We start from the raw sequence: 12,691 nt of genomic DNA, 5'->3' as shown, positions 1-12,691 counted from the left end.
CCATTTCGGTGTATGATCCGTAGTAGAAATTCCTGTAGCTGTAGACTCCAGCGAGCTAAACGTCCGGCTAGATCCTTCTTGGTGAGTAGCCAACACAGAGCGTGATGATCGGTCACCACCAAAGTATCCATTCCCCATATGTAAGTCCGGAATTTCTTCACGGCCCAAACCAAAGCGAGACACTCTTTCTCCGTGATCGAGTAATTCGACTCACTTGGAGACAAGAGGCGACTCGCGTAGGCCAGGGGCCTCTCAATGTTATTTACGCGTTGTAGTAACACCGCTCCTAAACCGTAGTCACAGGCGTCAGGGTGTATCTCGAACGGCCTTGTAAAATCGGGATAGGCCAAAGTGGCCGCACTCACTAGCGCCTGCTTCATCAGCTCAAAGCTGACTTCTTGCGACTCTTCCCACATGAAGCAACCACCCTTTTTAAACATGTCCGTCAGGGGTTTGGCTGTGTGTGCAAACTGAGGAATGAACCGGCGATAATACGAGCAAAGCCCCACAAAGCTACGTACGCACTTCAACTGTTCACTTGGCTTACACAGGTTCGACGGAGAAGGGAAGTTTGCGACCGCATTAATTTTTTCTGGGTCAGGCCTAACTCCATCCCCACTAATGACGTGGCCCAAAGCCTTTACTTCGCTGGCCCCAAACGGACACTTCACCAACTTAATTTTCAACCCGGTCTTCCGCAGGGCGGTCAACACTTGTCGCACTTGCACCAAGTGTTCCTCCGCATCAGCCGCGTAGATGATGATGTCGTACAGGTAAACGAGACAAATCGTCCATCTCAGACCGGTTAAAACCAAATCCATCATGAATTGGAATGTCCCCGGTGCGGAGGCCAACCCGAAGGGCATAACAAGAAACTGATAAAGTCTGTCGTGGGTGACAAACGCCGTCTTGACTTTATCCTCTTCGTTTAGTGGTACTTGCCAGTACCCACTCTCCAGATCCAGCGTCCAGAAGATGCTAGCGTTCCCCATCCGAGACAGCGTCTCTTCGATCCTAGGCAACGGGTAAACATCTTTTACGGATATGGCGTTGAGGCGGCGATAGTCCACACAAAAACGCCAACTTCCATCCTTTTTCTTCACTAAGACCACAGGTGATGCCCACGGGCTAGTTGAACGTTCAATTACACTTCTGCTCAGCATTTCATCCACTTGTTTCTGCACAATAGCCCTCTCTTTCCAAGCACTCTTGTAGGGAGACTGATGTACCGGCGTAGCTGTACCAGTATTTATGCGATGCGCTGCAATCTTGCACACCCCCAGTTCTCCCTCCTTCAACACAAAACTAGTGTCAAATTCCTCGAGTAGCTCAACCATCTTCTCCACATCAGCAGGGGGAAGCGTCGATGCTACTTGAGCCCGAAAAGCTTGACTCGGAATAGAGGTCACTCTCGGCATAGAATCTGAGTCGCTTATTGACTCAGCTGAGTCCTCCCCAACATCGTCGCCCAGTGAATCTGGCGTTTCCCCCTCATCCACTGCGACAATGGAGGGTTCCACAGCCTCCATCTGCCCCAAAACGGTTCCCTCTCTTAGATAGGCGCGCCGATTGGTTAAGTTAACCATCAACACTTGTCCTAACGGTTAATCCGAAGACACCAGCACTTTACCCGCCGTCAGCCCCTTGGTTTGAGCCGGATGTTCCGAAGGTTCAATCATCCACGTTGCTTCATTGAGAGTCGTGGTTTCTATCTCCACCGGAACAATGGCTCTGGGCGGAAGCATTCTACCCGTATTTGTGACCAATCTAGGTGCTTTCACGGCCTCCTGTTCTTCGATTACGTTCATGGGTAACTCTCCGAGCAATAATTCAGCGCCATTTGGGACGTAATTTCTTTGAAGCCGCTTGAACTGGCTCAAAAAATCGTTGCCCAGCAGTAACTCGATCCCTCTCATTTCCAATAGAATTACTTTTCCACTGGCCTTCATTCCTCTATGCTCGATTTCTAGCTCGAGGGCTCCTAGCGGGGGAGCTCTCTGGCCGTTTACCATGACTACAGACGGTCCGTCCCATCCCATTCGACGAGCTCCTAATTTCTCTTGCAAGCTCGGAGACGCCACCGACACCACCACTCCGGTGTCAATCATGGCCTTGATCCTTATTCCTCGGCACACTACCTCTTCAGTTATCAGGCGGGAAGAGTCGATAAGCAGTACAGCCGTCTCTCCTGAGTCGTCTTCGTCGGCCGACACCATGCCCACGGTATTCCGGTGATCTTCTTCGGAGTCCCGTCGCCTAGCCTGCAAAGCCTTTCCATCTTTCTTGCGCCGATCGTTTCTCCATCTGTTCTCTCCCTCGTCTCGACGATCACTCCGCTGACCGCCCTTCCCATCTTCTTTCGGGGCCGTACTTTTCTGGTCTTGGCCCTTCTCCGCTCTACAGAAACGAGCAATGTGCCCCACTTTGGCACAATTATGACAGATAGGCTTCCCATCCGAAGTCCGAGATGCGAACGACACATTATTTTGAGGTCGCCCCGAGTTTCTTCGTCCGCCCTCCTGCCTGGGAGATTTTGACACGCGTTTTAAATCGGCGATTTCAGCTTTCAATTCCAATACCAGGTCTCTCAACTCAGTCCCAGCTTCCTCCTTTGGAGGAGGTAACCCCTTCATTGGTCCCAACACGCTCACAGCCCATTCTGGTCGAATAGCTAACTCCGACGCTTCCGTGTGCAGCTGCACCGCAGTCAAGAATTCCGCCGTAGTTCTCGGGCTAGTCACCCAGATCTTCTCGACAAGGGTAGGCTTCAAACCACGAAACAGATAATCCACTTTTGCCTCTTCCAACATCCCTGGGTCTACCCTCCGACACAAATCAATGACGTCGTAGAAGTATTCCACCCCTGATTCGTCTATCCCCTGCTTCCGCTGTCGTAACTTTGCCTCTTGATAGCGTCCATAATGTTGTGGCTGAAAGGCGCGAAGAAATCTCGTTCGTAGTCCGTCCACCCCAGGCACAGCCACCACCCCCGGTGCTGCTGCCACTGCCGGTGTATCCCGCCACACCGCCGGCGCTCCCGAGCAGAGAAACCATTTCCTCGCTGCTCCATCCAGCTGCATCCCAAAATTCTCGGCCATTTCAGCTGCTCCCCAACGGTTATAGAGAGCCGTACTCTCATAACGGTCTAGCCAATCCACTGCATCCTCATCCTTCCTCCCGTAGAAGATCGGAGGAGCCCGGTACTTCAATTGGGGGGCAGGTGGTCGTTGGGCCATGACTACTGGTGACGCGGCCCGAGAACCCGCTGAACTGCCTGACGACTCACTCGCAAGCTCTTCTTCGTCTACCGACTCACTCGCAAGCTCCTCTTCGTCTACCGACTCACTCGCAAGCTCCTCTTCGTCTACCGACTCTGCAAGTGATGACTCTCTCGAGGATATGGGTCGGCTTCTCCAACCGTGCCAACCCGAGCCCTCCTGACTGGTGCCCTCTTCCGGCTCGGAAGTCGCTCTGAGCTCTACCGCGTCCTCTCGTAGGTCGCCGGAATCCCACTGCAGTGACTCCGTGTAGTAGGCCCCTTCTATCCCCGCTTCCACCAAGTTAAGCCTACTCTCGGCCCTACTTCCTGGCAGGGGTGGATAGGTAGCGGATCGCTCTCTTGCGCCCGCCTCTTCTCCTGAGTCGTCTGGATCTACGACCGTCCGTTCTCCTAGACCGCTGTCTTTCGGTCTCCGCTGTAGCAAGAACTTCCGATAATTGCACCCCCGATTCGCCCTCTCTCCAGAACTCCCAACCAGATTCCCTGATTCAGCTCCGAGGCTCGGGGCGGGGTGACTAATCGCTAGAGAGGTTTGCGTCCCAGTACTAACACAAACTTTGGTCGTAACTTCCGTTTGAGCTTCCGTTACGTTGGCCCCCCTACGTTCCCTTACTTCGCCCTCGGGTGACGCTGCAATCCTCCTTAACCGTTTACTTTGCCACAGTGGACCAGTACTCATCTACACCCGATCATTCAGGATCGCCGAACCCCCCGGTAGATCTATTTTCCCCCGCGTAAAACAAGACAAGATCTGCTCTCTTACCCGAGTTGTGGACGTTCAAGCGAATAAGAAGCTCGGCCAGGCCTGTGGTCCTATACCCAAGCAATTTAAGGTACCAATACCCGCTGGTCATACCTTCCAAGGACCTCTCAACAGCACCTGCCTCCTAGTTTCTTACTCTCTCACTTCGTCCCCTAACAACTCAGAATCAAGCACAATGATCTTACCTTATTTTACCAGGAAGGTCTACCCTGCATCTCCACCATGTAACGAGTTATCGCCGATGGGTTCGGTGAATCAATATCGGTGTATTCAATCTCTTCAACACTCAAACACTACACAAAGTAAACATAACGGTTCTATCTAACTACTGGCCACGAAGGTCTACACTACAGTCCCATTTATAGTCTTACAGGCGTGGGAAAGGGTCAGTTGGCGAATCCGATGCATCAGCAATCGGATGACACTCGAATGACACTTCCGTCGGTCGTTTGTCTATCCGTTACAGTTATAACGGATGGCGAGAGTTCTCTTACAACGATGCGTGAACGCTACAATATCAATCAACAAAAACAAGTTTCCGATTAATGCACAGTTTAGATCTTAAATTAAGTCATGATATTTTTAATCAAAACCAATAACAAGTACTGAACGTTGTGTGAATTATTCCACTGATTCATAAAATGACAGTGATTTTCGGGTTGAAGGGTAAACATAAATATAAATCAACAAAAAAAAGTTTTCGTTTGTAGTATAAGCAAGGATGACTCTCCTGTCGTGTAATGGTACCTCTTGAATTTTCGTTTCATGCACAGTTTAGATCTTAAATTAAGTCATGATATTTTTACTCAAAACCAATAACAAGTACTGAACATTGTGTGTTATATTCCACTGATTCATAAAATGACAGTGATTTTCGTTTTGAAGGTTAAACATAAATATAAATCAACAAAAACAAGTTTCGGTTTTATGCACAGTTTAGATCTTAAATTAAGTCATGATATTTTTATTCAAAACCAATAACAAGTACTCAAATTTGTGTGTTTTATTCCACTGATTCAAAAAATTACAGTGATTTTCGGGTTGAAGGGTAAACTTAAATATAAATCAACAAAACAAGTTTCCGTTTGTAGTAAAAGCAAGGATGACTCTCCTGTCGTGTAATGGTAACTCTTAAATTTTCGTTTGATGCACAGTTTAGATCTTAAATTAAGTCATGATATTTTTATTCAAAACCAATAACAAGTACTGAACATTGTGTGTTTTATTCCACTGATTCATAAAATGACAGTGATTTTCGGGTTGAAGGGTAAACATAAATATAAATAAACAAAAACAAGTTTCCGTTTGAGGCACAGTTTAGATCTTAAATTAATTCATGATATTATTATTCATAACCAATAACAAGTACTGGACATTGTGTGTTTTATTCCACTGATTCATAAAATGACAGTGATTTTCAGGTTGAAGGGTAAACATAAAAATAAATCAACAAAAACAAATTTCCGTTTGTAGTATAAGCAAGGATGACTCTCCTGTCATGAAATGGTACCTCTTGAATTTTCGGTTGATGCACAGTTTAGATCTTAAATTAAGTCATGATATTTTTATTCAAAACCAATAACAAGTACTGAACATTGTGTGTTTTATTCCACTGATTCATAAAATGACAGTGATTTTCGTTTTGAAGGGTAAACATAAATATAAATCAACAAAAACAAGTTTCCGTATGATGCACAGTTTACATTTTAAATTAGGTCATGATATTTTTATTCAAAACCAATAACAAGTACTGAAAATTGTGTGTTTTATTCCACTGATTCATAAAATGACAGTGATTTTCGGGTTGAAGGGTAAACATAAATTTAAATAAACAAAAACAAGTTTCCGTTTGTAGTATAAGCAAGGATGACTCTCCTGTCGTGTAATGGTACCTCTTGAATTTTCGTTTGATGCACAGTTTAGATCTTAAATTAAGTCATGATAATTTTATTCAAAACCAATAACAATTACTGAACATTGTGTGTTTTATTCCACTGATTCATAAAATGACAGTGATTTTCGGGTTGAAGGGTAAACATAAATATAAATCAACAAAAGCAAGTTTCCGTTTGTAGTATAAGCAAGGATTATTCTCCTGTCGTGTAATGGTACCTCTTGAATTTTCGTTTGATGCACAGTTTAGATCTTAAATTAAGTCATTATATTTTTATTCAAAACCAATAACAAGTACTGAACGTTGTGTGTTTTATTCCACTGATTCATAAAATGACAGTGATTTTCGGGTTAAAGGGAAAACATAAATATAAATCAACAAAAACAAGTTTCGGTTTTATGCACAGTTTAGATCTTAAATTAAGTAATGATATTGTCATTCAAAACCAATAACAAGTACTGAACATTGTGTGTTTCATTCCACTGATTCATAAAATGACAGTGATTTTCGGGTTGAAGGGTAAACTTAAATATAAATCAGCAAACACAAGTTTCCGTTTGTATGATAAGCAAGGATGACTCTCCTGTCGTGTAATGGTACCTCTTGAATTTTCGTTTGATGCACAGTTTAGGTATTAAATTAAGTCATGATAATTTTTTTCAAAACCAATAACAAATACTGAACATTTTGTGTTTTATTCCACTGATTCATAAAATGACAGTGATTTTCGGGTTTAGGAGTAAACATAAATAGAAATAAACAAAAACAAATTTCCGTTTGTAGTATAAGCAAGGATGACTCTCCTGTCGTGTAATATTACCTCTTGAATTTTCGTTTGATGCACAGTTTAGATCTTAAATTAAGTCATGATATTTTTGTTCAAAACCAATAACAAGTACTGAACATTGTGTGTTTTATTCCACTGATTCGTAAATTGACAGTGATTTTCGGGTTGAAGGGTAAGCATAAATATAAATAAACAAAAACAAGTTTCCGTTTGATGCACAGTTTAGATCTTAAATTAAGTCATGATATTTTTATTCAAAACCAATAACAAGTACTGAACATTGTGTGTTTTATTCCACTGATTCATAAAATGACAGTGATTTTCGGGTTGAAGGGCAAACATAAATATAAATAAACAAAAACAAGTTTCCGTTTGAGGCACAGTTTAGATCTTAAATTAATTCATGATATTTTTATTCAAAACCAATAACAAGTACTGGACATTGTGTGTTTTATTCCACTGATTCATAAAATGACAGTGATTTTCGGGTTGAAGGGTAAACATAAATATAAATCAACAAAAAAAAGTTTTCGTTTGGTGCACAGTTTAGATCTTAAATTAAGTCATGATATTTTTATTCAAAACCAAAAACAAGTACTGAACGTTGTGTGTTTTATTCCACTGATTCATAAAATGACAGTGATTTTCGTTTTGAAGGGTAAACATAAATATAAATCAACAAAAACAAGTTTCCGTATGATGCATAGTTTACATTTTAAATTAAGTCATGATATTTTTATTCAAAACCAATAACAAGTACTGAAAATTCAGTGATTTTCGGGTTGAAGGGTAAACATAAATATAAATCAACAAAAACAAGTTTCCCTTTGTAGTATAAGCAAGGATGACTCTTCTGTCGTGTAATGGTACCTCTTGAATTTTCGTTTGATGCACAGCTTAGATCTTAAATTAAGTCATGATATTTTTATTGAAAACCAATAACAAGTACTGAACATTGTGTGCTTTATTCCCCTGATTCATAAAATGACAGTGATTTTCGGGTTGAAGGGTAAACATAAATATAAATCAACAAAAACAAATTTCCGTTTGATGCACAGTTTAGATCTTAAATTAAGTCATGATATTTTTATTAAAAACCAATAACAAGTACTGAACATCGTGTGTTTTATCCCACTTTTTCATAAAATGACAGTGATTTTCGGGTTGAAGGGTAAACATAAATATAAATCAACAAAAACCAGTTTCAGTTTGTAGTATAAGCAAGCATGACTCTCATGTCGTGTAATGGTACCTCTTGAATTTTCGTTTGATGCACAGTTTAGATCTTGAATTAAGTCATGATATTGTCACGTGGTCAATGACCACGTTATGTGATCCGGTATGCAATGCTACCGGACGTGTGACGTCAGTGTTCCCCCCCATATATAGTCCCCCGTTGTCGTGTATCAAGCCCCCAGTCTTAGTCTTGTGAACCGTCAATACAACATACTGTTACATGGTGGAGATGCAGAACCTCCGGTAAGTCTCTTTTGTGGTTGTGTTTCTCTTCGATTCTGTGCTGCGGAGGCGGTGGCTGTCAGGGACCCCTGAGAGTCGACGACCCAACTGGTTTTAGCACCTTAAATTGTTGGGGTACGGGGTCACGGCTCCGACCGTAGGGCAATCGGGGGAAGCATAACGAAGGAGAGACGCCGGGGGGAAAACGGTGAAAAGGGCTAAGGTGGGGCAGACGGGTACATTGAGGGAACGTGGATAGCGGAAACCGTGAGCCGAAGTGGTCGGCAAGAATCAGGGCAGTGAACCGTGAGCCGAAGAGTTCGGCAAGAAGCGGAGAAGTGACCGTGAGCCGAAGTGTTCGGCAAGAATCGGGGCAGTGAACCGTGAGCCGAAGAGTTCGGCAAGAAGCGGAGAAGTGACCGTGAGCCGAAGTGTTCGGCAAGAATCGGGGCAGTGAACCGTGAGCCGAAGAGTTCGGCAAGAAGCGGAGAAGTGACCGTGAGCCGAAGTGTTCGGCAAGAATCGGGGCAGTGAACCGTGAGCCGAAGTTTTCGGCAAGAATCGGAGAAGTGAACCGTGAGCCAAAGTTGTTGGCAAGAAGCGGAGAAGTGAACCGGAAGCCGAAGAGTTCAGCAAGAAACAGGCGGTGCGAGGATTGCGGGAAGTAGATGATAGGAGAGGAGGACGTAAGGAGCGGGGAGAGAATCCGAGACGCTCGGGGACGGTTCGTTGCACGGGGTAGTTGGGGGATACCCGAGATCGGGAGTGCATCCCAGGGGCGGGCGAGGACGCGCAGTCGACCGTTGAGGGAGAGCGGAACGGAAGAGCGAGGAGAAATAGAGGACGGGGCTAACGAACCCCAACAGGAGCAGCGACCGGCACCCGTTCGGCAGGAGTATCATCTCACATTCAGTGAGGAGGAAACTGAGCGGTGGGAGGACGCCGAAGAGGAAGAAGGATCGGGAGAACACGGAGAAGAGCAGCCAGAGTGGGATTTCACGGATTTGAGAAGAAGATCATCGAATATCAGTAGCTACATCCGCGGATTCAGAGCAGCTCAACAGCAAGTGGGCGCAAGGCACGCGATGGCCGCACAGATAAAATTCCAATCCCCACCCACCTTCGGGGGAAGGACGGGGAAGACGTCGTGCAGTGGATGCATCGATACGAAAGAATCGGGAGATATAATCGATGGGGAGATGAAGAACTTCGCGACCACGTGGAGCTGTCGCTGTCCGGGGCAGCGCAGAAGTGGTACTCATACAAAGAGGCCGCGGGACAACTAGCAGCCGAATGGGAGGATGTTGCAGGACCGCCAATTGTACCCGGAGTAAAAACACAGCTGTTGGAGCAATTCAAGCCAGTCAATCAGAATCGATTCAATGAAGCGAAACTGAGAGAACGCAAACAAGGAATCGAGGAATCCACGATCGAGTATTTTTACGACATCCTGGATTTATGCCGCAGAGTAGACCCGAATATGTCCGAAGCTACGAAATTGGCGCACCTATGGAGAGGACTCAAGCCAAGTTTACTAGAGAAACTCTGGAGTTTGAAACCCAACTCATGTGACGAATTCCTTCAAGAAATTAAGCGGTATCAGGAAATGACTTCCCGAGCAAGACACGAGGAATGGGCGATGGGCGTGGTAGGAAAACCAACACTTACGGCGGGAAGTGAGAGAATGGATCGAATAGAAAAATTGCTAGAGGGACTGATGGGAGCCGTTGCATTAAGGAACGCATCAGGGGCAGCCGCACAGCAAGGAGAAAGAGCGGAGAGTCAACAGTATCGGTCGGATAACCGATCGATACTGAAATGGACTTCGGATGGGGAACCTATCTGCAGCAGATGTAAGACGGAGGGACACATCGGGAGAGAGTGTCCAACAAGAACAAACGGTCAGGGAGGCCTGAGGGGTCGGACACCGGACGGACAGGTCGTATGCTACGGGTGTGAAGGGATAGGACACATACGTCGTGACTGCCCGAGCTCCCAGCGAGAAGGAGGGGCACCACAACAGCAACGGCAGGTGCGATTCGCTGGAGAGGGTAGGCAAGTAATTGGTCTAGTAGGGACACAGCATGTAGACCCGGAGGTGCTAGCATGGCCAATTCTGAAAATCGACATCCAGAGGATGGTAGTACTGCATGTGTGGTGCTGGGGAAAACGGGTGGCTGCCGTGATAGATACATGGGCGGGAGTGTCCGTGTGTTCGCCCAAATTAGTAAGAGAACTAGGGATAACAGTGACACATGGCGCGCAAATCGTCTAGTATCAGTTGACGGCAAGGAGATTCAACCGGGAGGAGCCGCAATGCTGTCAGTATCAGATGGGAGGATGACCGTCAAGGGGGAGGCTTTGGTTCTGAACGGCGACATCGACTTACTTCTGGGGAAAGACATGTTGGAAAAACTTGGAACGCGGATGAAGATTGGGGCGCTACCGGAGATCTTCATTGGAGACACTGCCATGGGAGCACCGGTGGAAGAGATGACGGAGGAAGCACCGAAACTAGTAGTCCAGAATGGATGCGAGGTCCCACCCCGATCGAGGAAAGTGGTCGCAACTCAACCACTAGATTTGAATGGGTTTGGCGAAGGTGCACTGATGGAACCATCCCAAGCATTGCAGACGACGAAAAGGGTGTCGACGGGTAAGGTCCTAGTTAGCGGCGTGGGAACAATCGGACAGATGGCGATAACCCACTTATCGGACCACAAACAATGGATCGAAGAGGGGACGGTGTTAGGAATAATCGAGCCAGTGACCGAAATCAAGGAGGAAGACACGCCAGTAGCCGTCGCGACAGCAGAGGCAGAGAAGAAAGCGCGTCGGGAGCACAAATTTGACAGCAGGATTGGAGAAGGATTAATGCCGACAGACAGAGAAAAGATCCGAGAAGTGTTAGTGGAATATGGCGACTATTTTTCGCGGCCCGGAGACCAACTAGGACTGAGTACGGCAGCTGGGCAGACAATAGAGGCCAGGGGAAAGGACATCCGTGACCGAGGGGCTGAAACTAGAGAGACTATACCCCTGGACGAGGAGGTGCAAGAAGCTCGAAATGAAAGTGTGGACGATCAGGTGCGTCGATCAACACGAGTCCGGATGCCACCGGTACGATACGGACAAATGCCGCAGGTGGCAGTGGGGGCTCTTCTCCTTCTGCTAGGACTACTAGGACCGCGGATGGGGGAACTTTTCCCACCTACTCAATTGCGGTCGGTAGACGACTCAGTAGACGACTCGGAGAGGGAAAAACGAGCGGCGGAACATCATACATACCCATTCGAGCTATGGGGTGTGGGAGCAGCGTTGTTTATGGCCAGTGTGGCTGTGTTCAGCATCCAGTGGTGCCGTGGGAGAAAAGGAGACGTTAATAGGGCTGACCTTCGGGAACGCCTACGGATAGTGAAGGAGTTCGTAGAAGAAGAAGCTAAGAAGCGACGTGCGCGGCGGTGGAGTACCGCCGAAAAAAAAGGATGATGTTTTTGTTTTTTTGGGGGGGTGTCATGTGGCCTATATCATGTACCAATGTTCCCGGTTTTCTTTCGGTATATCTTTTTTTGTAATGTTTGTTTTTTTAGTAATGCATTCGGGGACGAATGCAACTAGAGGGGGGGATGTCACGTGGTCAATGACCACGTTATGCGATCCGGTATGCAATGCTACCGGACGTGTGACGTCAGTGTTCCCCCCCATATATAGTCCCCCGTTGTCGTGTATCAAGCCCCCAGTCTTAGTCTTGTGAACCGTCAATACAACATACTGTTACAATATTTTTATTCAAAACCAATAACAAGTACTGAACATTGTGTGTTTTATTCCACTGATTCATCAAATGACAGTGATTTTCGGGTTGAATGGCAAACGTAAATATAAATCAACAAAAACAAGTTTCCGTTTGTAGTATAAGAAAGGATGACTCTCCTGTCGTGTAATGGTACCTCTTGAATTTTCGTTTGATGCACAGTTTAGATCTTAAATTAAGTCATGATATTTTTATTCAAAACCAATAACAAGTACTGAACATTGTGTGCTTTATTCCCCTGATTCATAAAATGACAGTGATTTTCGGGTTGAAGAGTAAACATAAATATAAATCAACAAAAACAAGTTTCCGTTATAGTATAAGCAAGGATGACTCTCCTGTCGTGTAATGGTACCTCTTGAATTTTCGTTTGATGCACAGTTTAGATCTTAAATTAAGTCATGATATTTTTATTCAAACCCAATAAAAAGTACTGAACATTGTGTGCTTTATTCCCCTGATTCATAAAATGACAGTGATTTTCGGGTTGAAGGGTAAACATAAATATAAATCAACAAAAACAAATTTCCGTTTGATGCACAGTTTAGATGTTAAATTAAGTCATGATATTTTTAGTCAAAACCAATAACAAGTACTGAACATTGTGTGTTTTATTCCACTGATTCATAAAATGACAGTGATTTTCGGGTTGATGGGTAAACATAAATATAAATCAAGAAAAACCAGTTTCAATT

The sequence above is a fragment of the Daphnia magna genome, unplaced genomic scaffold, assembly GCF_020631705.1.
Source record: "Daphnia magna isolate NIES unplaced genomic scaffold, ASM2063170v1.1 Dm_contigs083, whole genome shotgun sequence".
Lineage (NCBI taxonomy): Eukaryota > Metazoa > Arthropoda > Branchiopoda > Diplostraca > Daphniidae > Daphnia > Daphnia magna.
This window is presented reverse-complemented; position numbering follows the sequence as displayed.